Source organism: Moschus berezovskii, chromosome 13, assembly GCF_049115385.1.
Source record: "Moschus berezovskii isolate FMDL1 chromosome 13, NW_MosBer_1.0, whole genome shotgun sequence".
Taxonomy (NCBI): Eukaryota; Metazoa; Chordata; class Mammalia; order Artiodactyla; family Moschidae; genus Moschus; species Moschus berezovskii.
The window spans coordinates 22,396,042-22,412,776 of NC_142472.1; positions in this window are offsets into that span (position 1 = coordinate 22,396,042).

Sequence of the window (16,735 nt, forward strand, 5' to 3'; positions counted from 1 at the left end):
GTCTCCCTGGCTGCTGTTCTCCTTTAGGATGGACTGGTTGGATCTCCTTGCAGTCCAAGGGACTCTTAAGAGTCTTCTCCAACACCACAGTTCAAAAGCATCAATTCTTCAGCAATCAGTTTTCTTCACAGTCCAAAACTCACATCCATACATGACCACTGGAAAAACCATGGTCTTGACTAGACGGACCTTTGTTGGCAAAGTAATGTCTCTGCTTTTTAATATACTATCTAGGCTGGTCATAACCTTCCTTCCAAGGAGTAAGCATCTTTTAATTTCATGGCTGCAATCACCATCTGCAGTGATTTTGGAGCCCCCCCAAAAAGAAAGTCTGACAGTGTTTCCATTGTTCCCCATCTATTTCCCATGAAGTGATGGGACCAGATGTCATGATCTTCATTTTCTGAATGTTGAGCTTTAAGGCAACATTTTCACTCTCCTCTTTCATTTTCTTCAAGAGGCTTTTCAGTTCCTCTTCACTTTCTGCCGTAAGGGTGATGTCATCTGTCCTAAAGGAGATCAGTCATGGGTGTTCATTGGAAGGACTGACGTTGAAGCTGAAACTCCAATACTCTGGCCATCTCATGCAAAGAGTTGACTCATTGGAAAAGACCCTGATGCTGGGAGGGATTGGGGGCAGGAGGAGAAGGGGACGACAGAGGATGAGATGGCTGGATGGCATTGCCGACTCAATGGACATGAGTTTGGGTAGGGTCCAGGAGTTAGTGATGGACAGGGAGGCCTGGTGTGCTGCGATTCATGGGGTCACAAAGAGTTGGACACGAATGAGTGACTGAACTGAACTGGCTGCTGATGGGGAGGTAGCAATTAAGAGAGCTAATGTAGCAGAAACTGAATTAGAACTATGATTTAGAATTGGGAAAGTGATTCAAGTTTTAGTGTTATTTAAAATACTACCATGAAATTAATTTCTTTCCTTGCAAGAAAGGCTATGACCAACCTAGACAGCATTTTAAAAAGCAGAGACATTAATTGCCAACAAAGGTCTGTCTAGTCAAAGCTATAGCTTTTCCAGTAGTCATATATGAATGTGAGAGTTGGACCATAAAGAAAGCTGAGCGCCAAAGAATCGATGCTTTTGAACTTTGGTGTTGGAGAAGACTCTTGAGAGTCCCTTGGACTCAACGAGATCTAATCAGTGAATCCTAAAGAAAATCAGTCCTGAATATTCATTGGATGGACTGATGTTGAAACTAATACTCTAATACTTTGGCCACCTGATGTGAAGAACTGACTCTTTGGAAAAGACTTTGATGCTGGGAAAGATTGAAGGCAGGAGAAGAAGGGGATGACAGAGGATGAGGTTGGATGGCATCACTGACTCGATAGACATGAGTCTGAGCAAGCTCCAGGAGTTGATGATGGAAGAGAGGCCTGGAGTGCTGCAGCCCATGGGGTTGCAAGGTGTCGGACACGACTGAGCCACTGAACTGAACTGAACTGAACAGTACTACCTGTGCAGGCCTAGCAGGTGGCACTAGTGGTAAAGAACCCGCCTGCCAATTCAGGAGACATAGGAGACACAAAGGACACAACTTTTCCTCCTCCTCCTCCTCCACCTCCTCTTTTATCTGTGGGATCAAAGCCAGGTTTGATCTCTGGCTTGGGAAAATCCCCTGGCAGAGGGCATGGCAACCTATTCCAGTATTCTTGCCTGGAGAATCCCATGGCGGGCTACAGTCCACAGATTCGCAGAGAGTCAGACAGGACTGGAGCAACTGAGCACACATGCACAACACTACCTGTGTGTATAATATATACAAACTTAATTAAGTATTTTATATTGAATCATTTTTAGAATCATATACATTAAAGATCAGTAATACACTATGGTGTATTCTGTTTTAAGTAAAAAGCTTTCTTGATCAAATTAATGTGAAACACCAAAACATCGGCTAAAACAACAGAATAAAAATGTGCTTCTGTTCTTACCTGCTTGTGTGACCCTGAGAAGCCCTACTTGCCTCACAGAAAAACTTTTTATGGTATTCTAACTGTAAAATGCACTCAAGGATCTCTAACATCCCTGTAACTTTAAATTCTTTGGTTTCCAAAAACCAGGGACACCCATAAAATACATTTTTTAATTGAAATGGGATTATATTTCCTTTAAATAACATACAAGAAAGAGTACTGCTCTTAAATGTTTGATATAGTGATTTCTCTTAATTGTTTTTCCTCCTGCTGCAAGAACATGGCTTAACAACTGTGATGTTTGATGAAAACTGAAGACTTTTTTTAAGTCAAAAATAAATAAATTGGAGTGCTTACTCAGAACTGCAACAGCTGTGTTTCGATGTTTACAGTCACAGATGTTAGATGTTTCCAGATGGCAGCAAGGTTGTCAGGCTTCAATTTCCTCCAGAAAGAGCTCCATGACGACGGGCAGTTAAAAAAGTTTAATAGTTTTTCAGTGATGCTAGTCATGAAATTCTAGTTTGCTTGAACTATATGTCTAATGTAGTTGTACACATTTAGTTCAAACATTTGACAGTGTTCACTTAATCTGATTCCACACCAAATACTAACACATATGTTCACAATAGGTTTTTTAATGTTTATTTATTTATTTTGGCTGTGTCTTCGTTGCTATGTGGACTTTTTTGTCTCGTTGTGGCGAGCAGGGACTACTCTCTAGTTGCGGTACATGGGCTTCTCATTGAGGTGGCTTCCCTCGTTGTGGAGCAGGGGCTGTAGGTACCGACCCCGTAGTTGCAGTTCCCAGGCTCTAGAGCACAGGCTCAGTAGTTGTGGCACATGTGGGCTTTGCTGCTCTGCAGCATATGGGATCCTCCCGACCCAAGGATCAAACCTGTGTCTCCTGCATTGGCAGGCAGATTCTGTCCCACTGAGCCACCAGGGAAGCCCCCACAAAGTTTTATACTTAAGGTCACCATTTTAAAAAATCGCTAAACATTACCTAGCTAAGTTATGGCGATGGACTTAAAATATTAACAAATAGATTGGTGAGAATTTTTTAAACTTTATGCTTTTGAATTACTTTTATCAATCTCTGATTAGACCATGTTTCATAAATACTAATATGTAATACTGTTGTATTTTAACTTTGTACCCAGCACAGTCCTAAATACTTTATAAATAATTCTATTTCATGTGTAAACCTCGCAACAATTCTATGAACAAACTACTATTATCCTCATTTCATAGGTGAATAATTGAGGCTTAGAGAGCTTACTCCTTGGAAGGAAAGTTATGACCAATCTAGATAGCATATTAAAAAGAAGAGACATTACTTTACCAACAAAGGTCCATCTAGTCAAGATTATGATTTTTCCAGTGGTCATGTATGGATGTGAGAGTTGGACTGTTCAGAAAGCTGAGCACTGAAGAATTGATGCTTTTGAACTGTGGTGTTGGAGAAGACTCTTGAGAGTCCCTTGGAATAAAAGGATGTCCAACCAGTCCATCCTAAAGGAGATCAGTCCTGGGTATTCATTGGAAGGACTGATGCTAAAGCTGAAACTCCAATACTTTGGCCACCTCATGTGAAGAGTTGACTCACTGGAAAAGACCTTGATGCTGGGAGGGATTGGGGGCAGGAGGAGAAGGGGACGACAGAGAATGAGATGGCTGGATGGCATCACCAACTCGATGGACATGAGTTTGAGTGAACTCCGGGAGTTGGTGATGGCCAGGGAGGCCTGGCGTGCTGCGATTCATGGGGTAACAAAGAGTCGGGTATGACTGAACGACTGAACTGAACAGAGAGGTTATATAACTTGCCAAACTTCATACCATCAAATGATACAGTCAAGAGTCAAATCCAAATATCCTGATTACACAAGCTCCAGTTCTTAACCAGTATACCTTACAGTGTGCAACTATGCCATCTTTGTGGAACATACAATCTTATCTCATAACTGTCATGATTGTATGAGGTAGATAATACTTTTTGCAAATTATTAAAGAGAAGAAACTGAAACAAGAGGGTGACAATTGAATTAAGATCAACAGGGAGCGCTTCAATACTCCAGACCCTAAAGATTCTAGAAGTCTTGCCCCAAGCACTCTAACGCTGCAAATTAAGAGGAATTCAAAGGTCTCCATCGTTTCTTGATATCCCCATGAACAAGTAAACGCCTTCTTAACACAATAGCTGACAATGCATGCTTAGCCTCCCTTGATCCACCCCCATAATATGCTTATAAACTATTGATTGAATATTACAGTAGAGTAAAAGTATTTTAGACATAAAAATTATCTAAAATTACTACCTGCATTTTTTTAAAAATTTCAGACGAATGGATAAGAAAGCTGTGGTACATATACACAATGGAATATTACTCAGCCATTAAAAAGAATGCATTTGAATCAGTTCTAATGAGGTGGGTGAAACTGGAGCCTATTATACAGAGTGAAGTAAGCCAGAAAGAAAAACACCAATACAGTATACTAACACATATATATGAAATTTAGAAAGATGCAAATGATAACCCTGTATACGAGACAGCAAAAGAGACACAGATGTATAGAACAGTCTTTGGGACTCTGTGGGAGAGGGTGAGGGTGGGATGATTTGGGAGAATGGCATTGAAACATGTATGTTGTCATATGTGAAACGAATCACCAGTTCAGGGTCGATGCATGTTACAGGATGCTCAGGGCTGGTGTGCAGTGATGACCCAGAGGGAGGATAAAGGGAGGAGGGAGGTAGGAGGGGGGTTCAGGAAGGGGAACTCATGTACACCTGGGGCGGATTCATGTCAATGTATGGCAAAACCAACCAATATAATATTGTAAAATAATTAGCCTCCAATAAAATTAAAAAAACAAAAAAAAAAAAAGAGAAAAATTTTTATTAATACAGCTGTAAGGAAACAGGCACCCGTAAATCCCTGATGGGAACACAAAAATAGTACCGTCTCTACCCAGGGCAACTGCACAGTATCTGTCAAAGTTTAAATACATTTGCACTTAGACTCAGCAATTCTTCTTGTGAGAATTTACTGTATAGACATGTCTCTGCACTGAGAAATGACATATATAAAAGGGTAATATTCAAAATATATAACAAGTGGATATGATCATTAAAATGTATGTGTGTCTATAAGCTTGTATAGCAATAATTTTAAAACATTCCCTTTTATATACACTATATCTTCTATGACTAACAAGTGATACAAATTGTAGCTGATAATCTATTCATTATGGGCTTCTAAGTCGGCTCAGTGGTAAAGAATCCATCTGCCAATGCAGGAGATGTGAGTTCTATCCCTGGCTCTGGAAGATTCCTTGGAGGAAAAAATGGCAACCCACTCCAATATTCTTGCCTGGAAAATTTCCCTGGACAGAGGAGCCTGTGGTCAACAGCCTAGTGGGGTCACAAAGAGTCAGATATGACTGAGCAACTGAGCACGTATGCAACCTATTCATCAAATTATTCTAATAATTTCCAAATCGTATATTGGTTTTTAGAAAATGTGAGCATGTTGCTTATATAATGCAGTTGTCACTAGCTAAATGATACTGTCATCTGAGCCGTGATTTGACACTAAACTCTTCTTATACTTTCTCCATTAAATTGTTCATCATTTTTTAAAAAATTGATCATTATTAGGTTTCTGTGTCCTCTCAATAGAGAATTTTTTCAAAAGCAGTGACATTGTTCATGGTGTTAAAACTTTTCTTAGTTTGTTCTGAACTGTTTATATTCAAAGTTCTTCTAGACATTATAATACTGTATAAGATTTTTTTTATTTCAGTTGTTTATTGGACTAGATAACATGAAAGGGCCTACATTTTTATATGAAATCATTTAAATTGAATAGAAAAAATATACAGTGAATGAAATTGAGTATTTCTTCAGAAAATTTACTACTGATATTCTCCAGTTTAGTAGACATGTGAGATTTTTATATATTATAGAATATATATTATCAACCCAGTCATGAAGATAAATTAAATGTCATATCTGATTTAAAAGAAATTTCCTCATTCAGCTTTCTTGAGGTATAATAGACAAATGAAATTGTAACATTTCAAGTTTACAGTGTGATGATTTGAAATGCACAAACACTGTGAAAGGACTATCTCTTCTTTATCTAGTTAATTAGTACATCCATCACCTTACATACGTACTTCTGTTTTTTAAGATTTCACATATAAGTGATACCATGCAGTATTTGTTTTTCTCTGTCTGGCATAATGCCCTTTGGTTAATCTATGTTGTCGAAAATGGCAAGATTTTCTTCTTTTAAAGGCTGAATATAATATTCCACTGTATACATGTACCATAGTTTTTTAAATCTGTAGACAGACACTTAGGTTATTGCCACACCTTGACTAATGTACATAATGCTGCAGTGAGCATGGGAGTATAACTATCTCTTAGAGACAATGATTTTATTTTCTTCAATTATACCCAGAACTGGGATTGCTGGATCATTTGACAATTCTATGTTTAATTTCTTGTGGAACCTCCATGTGAGGTGATAGCTCATTGTGATTTATTTGCATTTCCAAAGAGTCAGACACAACTTAGCTACTAAACAACAACAGATGATTAATGATGCTAAGTACCTTTGCATGTACCTGTTGACCTTGTCAACATTTGACATTTTTGACAGGCTAGAGTCTTAAAATGAGTTAAGGAAATATCAGATTTTTAGATCATAAACTTTTATATAGCATTTTGTTTGAAGTCCAAATATAGAACTTTGTGAATCAATAATACACATCTTCACTACATAATAATATCTAGAATTTGAACTAACTTCCAAGTAGGAAAATAATTGTATCAAAGAGAACCAATATTCACGAATGGATATACTCTTTGCGTTATATATTGCCTTTAGAGTATCAGTGAAAAGTATTGAGGCTTCTAATAATAAAAAACAAATCAAAACAAAAATATTGCAAAGGTCTGAATCACTTGGGCTTTACTGAATGTATAAACATATAAAAAATATGAACACAGTCTTGGTAGAATTTCCTAATAGTAATAGTTGTTCTTTGATCCTATAGGAAAATAATGAAAGATTGGGATGCTATTTTTATGTCTTCATACTTCTAATGCTAATTTTTGCAAAGTTTTTATTAGCAGATGTGACCCAAGAACTTGGGTGGGAGAACCTTAAACTTGGACATGTTGTAAGAATCAGAGGTCCAATATTGGGCAATAAGTGAAGTGACTGAGTTTCATGGAAAAGCTTACATATTCAACAGTTGGAGTTAATTTATTCTTATAGTATTGAATATATGCATTTTCAGTAACAATGGACAACTTTTTGAGAATATTTAAGCTCCTGAGGATACTAATTATCTCATAGACTAGGTGAATAGCACCTCCCAGAATTGGGCCCTGTTTAACTTGCACGGTTATAACAGTACCTTTTTATGTAGGGGTGTCAGGATAAAGTAAGGTCTTTGGGCTTGCCCTAATCATAATAAAAGAGTAGGAAAAAAGGAATTCCCTTTTCTATTGAAGTACAAGAGATTGTAACAGAAGACAGGATAAAAGGGAAGGCTAATTCAAGAAAGCGTTAAGAACAGCACTCCTGAAAGGCACATTTCAATAAAAACAACAATTACTAAATCACATGCAGTATTTATTCTACCAACATTACAGAATGCAAGATAGAAAAGCTAAAAATCCAGTCAGAGAAGATAAGGTGACTACATGAAGGCTCTGGTAACTTCTATTAATATAGAGCCAGATGCGTATGTCTTACACAGGAGTGAGCGTATGGTGTGTGTGCATCTGTGTGTGTTCGTGTGGTTTTACTTCTTCCATTTCTTAAATTCTGCTAAAAAGTACAAGCCTATTTCCCTCAGTAAGGAGATAAACATGATCCAAACCAGGATGTCTGACTCATTCTCCAAGATCTTACTAATAAAACTACAACTAGTGGGGAAGGTTTTATCTGACAGGCCATGGAGTTGTAAATATGAATCCAGAACTACCAACATGTGTCCCTCATGTGAACAGTCCTGACCACCCTAGAACATAGCTCAAATAATCCAGGAAGAAAATCAGGAAAGACTAATGTAGAGAGAATCCTGAAGACATTCGTCTTCTGAAGGATATTTTAGGTTTCATGTACTTTGGAGAGACTTCCAGAAGTATCACCTTTCTAACTTTTACTAGGGATTAGATTAGAACAATGGCAAGAATGAGTTCGTCTGTCAATCCATGGGAATATCTCTTTCATATTAATAAAAAACATAGCAGTGCCCATGGCTTTATCTATTTGCCTGGCTAACCTGAGGACTTTTTTGGAAAAGAAATTTTATCATATATTTTTTTATCATTTTTAATATTTCAGTGTTCATAGCATCACAATTTACAATAGCTAGGACATAGAAGCAACCTAGGTAGGCACTGATAGATGAATGGATAAAGAAGATGTAAATATAATCACTCAGCCATTAAACAAAGAACAAATTTGAGTCCATTCTGGTGAGGTGGATGAACCTAGAGCCTGATATTCAGACTGAAGTAAGTCAGAAAGAGAAAAATAAATATTGTATATTAACTCATTTATATGGAATCTAGAAAATGGTATTGATTACCTATTGGAAAGGAAGGAATGGGGACGCAGGTATAGAGAATGGACTTACGGACACAGTGTGGGGGCAAGAGAGTGGGACAAATGGAGAGTGTAGTGTAGACATATATACAATATCGTGTGTAAAATAGAGAGCTGGTGAGGAGCTGATAGGTAACACAGGGAGCCCAGCCAGGTGCTCTATGATGGTCTGAGGGGTGCGATGCGTGGAGGAAAGGGAGGCTCAAGAGGGAGATGACATATATATATAATTATGACTGATTTGCGTTGTTGTATCCTGGGTGTTCATTGGAGGGACTTAAGCTAAAGCTGAAACTGCAATACTTTGGCCACCTCATGTGACGAGCTGACTTACTGGAAAAGACTCTGATGCTAGGAAAGGTTGGGGGCAGGAGGAGAAGGGGATGACAGAGAATGAAATGGCTGGATGGCATTACCGACTCGATGGACATGAGTCTGAGTGAACTCCGGGAGTTGGTGATGGACAGGGAGGCCTGGCATGCTGTGATTCATGGGGTCACGGAGAGTCGGACACAACTGAGCGACTGAACTGAACTGAACTGAACTGATAGCAGAAACCATCACAACATTGTAAAGCAATTTTCCTCTAATTAAAAAATAAATTTAAAAAAGCCTATTAAAAATATTTTGGGTTTTTGGCATATTCTGCTATATGCTCACGGAGAAGGCAATGGCAAGCCACTCCAGTACTCTTGCCTAGAAAATCCCATGGATGGAGGAGCCTGGTGGGCTGCAGTCCTTGGGGTCACTAAGGGTCGGACATGACTGAGCGACTTCACTTTCACTTTCACACATTGGAGGAGGAAATGGCAACCCACTCCAGTGTTCTTGCCTGGAGAATCCCAGGGACAGGGGAGCCTGGTGGGCTTCCGTCTATGGGGTCACACAGAGTCGGACACGACTGAAGTGACTTAGCAGCAGCAGCTATATGCTCAAAAGTCATTTGTTGCATGGATAAACAAATGAACATTTCTGCATATTTATGCACCAATACCCATATCATATCTTAATTCATCAGCAGACATCATTAAAACTGTGACCTAAAAATGTCAACAAAAGTCCGTCTAGTCAAGGCTATGGTTTTTTCCAGTAGTCATGTATGGATGTGAGAGTTGGACTATAAAGAAAACTGAGAGCCAAAGAACTGATGCTTTTGAACTGTGGTGTTGGAGAAGACTCTTGAGAGTCCCTTGGACTGCAAGGAGATACAACCAGTCCATTCTAAAGGAGATCAATCCTGGGTGTTCATTGGAAGGACTGATGCTGAAGCTGAAACTGCAATACTTTGGCCACCTCATGTGACGAGTTGACTCACTGGAAAAGACTCTGATGCTGGGAAAGGTTGGGGGCGGGAGGAGAAGGGGACGACAGAGAATGAGATGGCTGGATGGCATCACCGACTCTGTGGACATGAGTTTGAGTGAACTCTGGGAGTTGGTGATGGACAGGGAGGCCTGGCGTGCTGTGATTCATGGGGTCGCGGAGAGTCGGACACGAATGAGCGACTGAACTGAACTGAACTGAATGTAGGTAATGGGGCTTCCCAGGTAGCGCTAGTGGAAAAGAGCCCACCTGCCAATGCAGGAGGTGTTAAGAGACACGGGTTTGATCCCTAGTTTGGGAAGATGCCCTGAGGGAAGGCATGGTAACCCACTCCAGTATTTTTGTCTGGAGAAGCGCATGGACAGAAGGGCCTGGAGGGCTAAGTTGATAAGGTCACAAAGAGTCAGACACAACTGAAGTGACTTAGCATAAATGGAGGTTAATATAATACCAGGAGATAATTACAACGTTCATGTTATCCTGAAATAACAGGACAAAAGGCCAAGTCTCTGAGGATTTTGGAATGTAGTTAATATACATTAAGGGTGGCCAATATCTTGACTGCTTCCTGGAGCTGCCGCATCTAAACTAGTAACGCTTACCTGCAAACTTAACGTGAGTGAAGGGTAACAGAATATTCCATCCCCAGAAAGGGCCCTTTGGTTACATTGATTCTTTTGATCTGTAGGTATTTGGAAAACATCAAATGCAGGCAGGGGTTTTTCTCTGAACTCACCTTATCTGCCTAAAGGCATTCTCCAAAAGGAACTCAGTTGTCATAAACCTCCTCCACAGAAGTTTCATCAACAAGTGAAGGTTGACTCTTATTAAAGGAGAAGAGACAAGACATCCATACCACACCCAGACACTCTGTCAAAGTCTATCATGTCTCCCATCTGTTAAATCTAAGAACCCATCAGCTTTCCCCCAAATCACTTACTTTCTCCTAACAGGCCTCATCCTTCTTCCTCTTTCCCTATTAAGATTTATTTAAATCTGAATTCTAAGTCACCTGGAAAAGCTACTCATTTTTCCCTGGGTGTATACATGAGGTATATATGTTAAGAAATTTCTATTTTTTTTCTGTTATCAACCTGACTTTTATTACAGCTAAGAACTCGGAATGGTAGAGAGAAAATGATTTTTCTTCCCCTACATGTGAAAACCTAAGTTTCTGTTAATTAGTTTTTCCGTGACTTTGGTAAGGTGCTGGAGAAGACTCTTGAGAGTCCCTTGGACTGCAAGGAGATCCAACCAGTCCATTCTAAAGGAGATCAATCCTGGGTGTTCATTGAAAGGACTGATGCTAAAACTGAAACTCCAATACTTTGGCCACCTCATGCAACGAGTTGACTCACTGGAAAAGACTCTGATGCTGGGAGGGACTGGGGGTGGGAGGAGACGGGGACGACAGAGAATGAGATGGCTGGATGGCATCACCGACTCGATGGACATGAGTTTGAGTGAACTCTGGGAGTTGGTGATGGACAGGAAGGCCTGGCGTGCTGTGATTCACGGGGTCGCAAAGAGTCGGACACGACTGAGTGACTGAACTGGATCTGATAAAACATCCAAATAAAGGCAATAATGAAGTGGAAAAAGAACTGGGTCTGATGCCAGTGTTGTGATACTGTCCTGAAGAAACTTGACCTCTTTAAAATATTGGGTGTGTATGAACTAATTTGGCAAGTTATAAAAAATTAGTTTAGACTTACTGGATACATCCAATGTCTGTTTTGTTTTTGCCTTTCTGTTTATTTCCATAGTATCGACCTTGTGGATTGCTCATAAAAAATGAATTAGAGTTTGAGGAGGCTAGAAAATCTTTATTAAAATAATGTTAAGATTATAGAACCATTACTCCTTATTTCCCTGTTCATATTTTTATTTTGTGAGCCATGAAAATTAACTCCTCATGGGTTGTTTTGGTGGCTGGTTGATACACTATAGCTTTCAAAGACCTGTCTGACTTTAAAATAATTTCCAACACCATTCTCCACATAGGCAGGGCCTTCTGATTCTTATAAATGATATTTTTTCAGGATAAAAAGATCCATTCTTTAATACCAGTGGATAAATGACTTATAAATGTGCTCATCAGTCTTCATTTTTAGCGCTCTGTAATTTGAGTAAATGATTTAATGGATTCCAAGCATTTGTCACAAGAAATAGGGAGGCTTTTGTTTTTAAATGAAGGTGGCCTGCCTGTTACCTTTCAAATAACTCTTAGGTGGCAGCTTACCCCAGAGAAAAGCCATGCCTGGAGCAGGTGTCTAACTATGTGATAAAGGAGATGTCACGGCAGGAAGATGAAAGATGAAGACCACTAAACATTTTGGATAATGATTCAAAAATCGGAAAAAGAACAGATAATCCCAAAGCATGAATACTTCTGAAAATAGTTTTAAAAATGTATGAAACTGTTGCTTCTGTATAATTTCAACACCTTTTGAAGTAACACAATCAAAGGGGCACCGTTCTTCAAGATTAAACATATTTTATTGATTTTTATCTTCAATAGAGTGAATGCTATTGAGATTTCACTTGTACAAGTTTGAAATACCTGATTTAAAGTTATATTTTGGCACTGCGAATGTCTCCCAAGTGTACATTGATCAAGTTATGCTTTTATTCCCTTTTGATTTGTTCTGCTTTATCAAAGAAGCAGTCTGTTTATATGGATACTACCAGAAATGTAGACTACTGTTTTGGCATGCACCCTCAGTAGTGAAAGTTATGATAAATTTGAATACAGTGAATGAAACTAAAGAAAATAAACTGGAATCTGACCATAATAACAAGTTGAGGGTTGGGGTAATATGAGCAAGAAAGTAATAGCCACATGACTTGCCTTCTTCCAGACCTATATCCAGATTAAATTCTTAAGCTCCTTTAAAATGCTTTCCCATATATAAAATAAGAATAATATTATAAAAATTGAAATTTATCAGAATCATAAAAAGTGACAAAAAGGATATTTCTTTACTGTGTTATAATAACTTCTATTTTTCAGTCCCTCTCAATAAGACTCTTGTCTCTTTTGACTGAAATTGCTTAACATTTCAAACATAACCTTCTACTTAATAAAGTCATCTAAAACTGAGATTTTTTTTTATAGCTAATCACTTCATAGGAGAAGGCAATGGCACCCCACTCCAGTACTTTTGCCTAGAAAATCCCATGGACGGAGGAGCCTGGTAGGCTGAAGTCCATGGGGTCGCTAGAGTCGGACATGACTGAGCGACTTCACTTTCACTTTTCACTTTCATGCATTGGAGAAAGAAATGGCAACCCACTCCAGTGTTCTTGCCTGGAGAATCCCAGGGACGGGGGAGCCTGGTGGGCTGCCGTCTATGGGGTCGCACAGAGTTGGACACGACTGAAGCAACTTAGCAGTAGCAATCACTTCATACGTAAGGTTTTTATCCTGTTTTTGTCTTCTGATATTCTGTTTTCTTTTCTTGATCCTCCCCACTTGCCTTCCTTCCTTCTACTTTTTAAATTTTGAGCCACAGATCTAGTGTTTAAATTTTGAGCCACAGATCAAGATAAAGAACTTTTGTCCTAGAAATGTATTTTAAAAGGAGGCCCAGGACCAAAGGGAATGAAAAGGAGCATCTGATTCCCAACTGTATCACTCCCAGTGGCTCTAGCTCTATCACTTCTCTTTCCCTGACACCACAAAATATTTTCTAGAGCTATTGAACATAATAAAAATGAGAAAAAAAAAAACCTAGTAAAATTGTCCTGTTGGTAGATAAATTAGTGATGTATTTGTTTAGCCTGATGAATCAATGGCTTCACTGGGATATTGATGTTTGTTATGGATGCACATCTTTCCTTCCACTGAACTGCCTCATAAGCATGCTTAAATTTTGAAACAAATAAGTTTAGGAAGTGTGACATCCTTGTAGAATCAAAGGAATTGTAGTCATGAAAGAAAATTGCAGTGCTGTGTGAAGAGCACAATCACTTAATCATCTTAAACGCAAATCTTCATAAAGAAAATTAATGAGTGCTTATCTCCATCAACTTACCTGTAAAAAAAAATCATGTAAGTAAAGTTGTGAATATAATATTAAGTGAGTTATTTAAGGAACTAAAATTTTAGATTGCTTATAAAATGTAACTCGATAACTTGGCACAGGAATGATTCTGGAATTGATGAAGCATTATTACTTCAAACTGTAGGTACTGCTATCGAAGACATCAGGGCCATGATGATGAGTAATGTGAGGCAGGATATAAAATTAATTAAAAACTGCCTGTTGAACCTCAGGCAAATATTCAAAGAGCTGCCAAACAAGCATATTTTTTATAAATAACTGTATCAAGAGTTATACCAAGACATAAAGTTGATAATTTTGTAAAAAGAAATTTTACAAAGCATATAAATTTTAATTATTCTGTGCAACAAATAGTATTTTTTAAAATTTTGTATTTTAAGCTTTAATTTTGAGGGTCTTAAAGTTGATTTTTTCCCCTAGTTTCTAGAACTTTATGTTAATAAAGTAACAACACATGTGCTATAGGAACATGGGCAAGACAGAATAGAATTTTTAAAAATTAATTTGAGCTATATTCCTCAGATATGCAGATGATATCACTCTACTGGCAGAAAGTGAAGAGAAACTAAAGAGCCTCTTGATGAGGGTGAAAGAGGAGAGTGAAAAAGCTGGCTTAAATCTCACCATTCAGAAAACTGGGATCATGCCACTTCATGGCAAGTAGATGGGGAAACAATGGAAACTGTGACAGACTTTATTTTCTTGGGCTCCAAAATCACTGTGGATGGTCAACTGTAGCCCTGAAATTAAAAGACATGTGCTCCTTGGAAAGAAAACTATGATAAACCTAAACAGCATACTAAAAAGCAGAGACATCACTTCGCCAACAAAGGTCCATATAGTCAAAGCTATAGTTTTTCCAGTAGTCATGTACAGATGTGACAGTGGGACCATAAACAAAGCTGAGCAACAAAGAATTGATGCTTTCTAACTGTGAACTCCGGGAGTTGGTGATAGACAGGGAGGCCTGGTGTGCTGTGATTCACGGGGTCACAGAGAGTCGAACGCGACTGAGCGACTGAACTGAACTGAACTGTGATGCTGAAGAAGACTCTTGAAAGTCCCTTGGACTGCAAGGAGATCAAACCAGTCAATCCTAAAGGGAAATCAACCCTGGATGTTCATTGAAAGGACTGATGCTGAAGCTGAAGCTCCAATATTTTGGCCACCTATTGTGAAGAGACGACTCATTGGAAAAGGCCCTGATGCTGGGAAAGATTGAGGGCAGGAGAAGGAGACAACAGAAGGTGAGATGGTTGGATGACATCACCAGATCAATGGACATAAGTCTGAGCAAACTCCGGAAGACAGTGAAGGACAGGGAAGCCTCGTGTGCTGCAGTCTATTGGGTCACAAAGAGTCCAACACAACTCAGAGACTGAACAGCAACAGCAACATCTCAGAAATGAAGACACTGACTCCAATGACTGTGTGACTTGTCCAGTGTCACACAGGTAATAATTATCTGGAATGAAAGTATCCTAACTGCTTTCAGTCCTGTTAATTGCATAATGAATCATCTCAGAGGAACGTTAATATTATATGATAATTGTTTCATATTTGAAAATTTATTCATATACTTCATATTTTCGGCCAATAAATATTTACTGCCCACTTGTCCCAGGTCTTCTGGACAGAAATTCCTTCTCTTTATAGAGATTATAGTCTAGTATTTCAAATAAAGTGGCATTTGTTCTAAGAAATCCTATGAGTCAGTTCTAAACAGTAAATGCTTTTAGAAACATAATCTAGAATCCACATTTGAATTTGAAGAGCTGGACATGTCTCAGAGTGGTAAATATATTTGAAATCATATCTCCTATCTCATGTTACAATATAGAGAAACCTAATATTTGATATTTAGATTGTTCTATTTGCTGTTTTCATTTAGATAATGAATGCTTTCACAATTAGCTTTGTATATACATTATGAAATAGACGCCTGTGAAATTTTTTCATTTCTGTTTTCCTTATTTTCCCATCTGATATTTTTTTCCTGAGTAGGTATATTATTATGTGTTTTACAGCTAGAACTAATTATTTTAGACTTCCCTTAGAATAAAATGTTAATGAATACTAATCCTTTCTGATAATTTGAAATGCAAATTACTAATATATTAATATTATCTGACAAAGACCAAAAACAATTTTGCATCATATATGTTTCTTGGAATAATTTTCATTTTGGGTAAATATATATTAATAAATACATATATTTATGAAAGGTTTTGCTCAAATTTGAAATTCAAAAACTGATATATTCTGTAATTGCAAGTTAAAATAGGATCCACAAAGTGCCTACTCTTCCAGGAAAAAATAATTGCCAACTGGCTGAATATATCTAGGTATTAAATTTTTAAAAAAGCATACTATGCTCACTAGTGCAAGCTGACTGAATATCTTCAGAGTATATTCCTAGGCACGAGGTCATTATAATGCTCTCCATTAAGTATCCAAAGGGCAATTTTCTGATATTGTCCCATATGTTTTAGTCTTTCTAACATAACAGACCCTTTGGAAGACAACTCTTTCTATCTACATGTGAAAAGTGCTGAATGTTTCCTTTAGTGAGATTTAAATTGCTTTCAGCAGGTCAGGTCATCTCATTTAATAGTTTCACATTACTTTATTCAGCTTGCAACTTTTGGAAATAGTTTTTAGAAATATTTCACTCCAATTCCTCTTTACAATGGAACTTAGTATTATGTTTGTATGGTTTTAAAAAATTACTCTCTGGTATGTGTTTCTCTTTCTCAAATTCGTCACTGTCCCATA